Source organism: Fragaria vesca, linkage group LG2 (assembly GCF_000184155.1).
Source record: "Fragaria vesca subsp. vesca linkage group LG2, FraVesHawaii_1.0, whole genome shotgun sequence".
In the NCBI taxonomy this organism is placed as follows: domain Eukaryota; kingdom Viridiplantae; phylum Streptophyta; class Magnoliopsida; order Rosales; family Rosaceae; genus Fragaria; species Fragaria vesca.
Window position 1 is genome coordinate 472,103 of NC_020492.1, and position 719 is coordinate 472,821.

Below are 719 nucleotides of genomic sequence, written 5' to 3' on the forward strand. Positions count from 1 at the left end.
TATCTAATGATCTTTCTATTATGTCACTACTGTGATAAAACAAATAGTCGTCATTAGAGCAGTACTCTTTGCTAGGTGCTTGTTAGAATACATGTACTTTGTAGAAATTCTCGATACTAATTCGGGTTTTCTAGATGTTTATTATAATCAAGGGTTTAGGCTCTATGTCCCTCCCCACTCCCTTCCCCCTCCCATTTCCCTTATATTCGACAGTTTCATTAATAAAGGATTGAGGCCTTGAAGGCAACCGTACTATATCCCTTTATTCAAAAAATAATAATTCAGGGACTACGCTTATTTAATTTATATATGTCCATTCAATTGGATTATAGTGAAGATGAACAAAAGTTATACGTTACTCCTAGTTACGAATATAGCAGTCCGTATTGGCATCTATAAAGGCTCCAGTCCTTTGGAATTAGATTAAAACAAATATAATAACATGTGTTCTAGTCTCTGGAATACGTACATATATAGCTGAATTAATCATATGTAATTTGTAAATTATATAGTTATGTTTGTATAATTAAACTAGCCTCTTAACACGCTCATGCGTGTGTCAATTTTGTTTTTTTCTATTTCGTTTTGTACTCATGTCTTTTTTTTTAATTAAAAAAAATTGGTTTAATTGTTTTTTTTCCTTGGTATTGTTTTTCGAATGAAAGTTGGATCGTAAGTAAGTAGTTACTATTGCTAGGAAGCTGCTCCATATTTTTGGC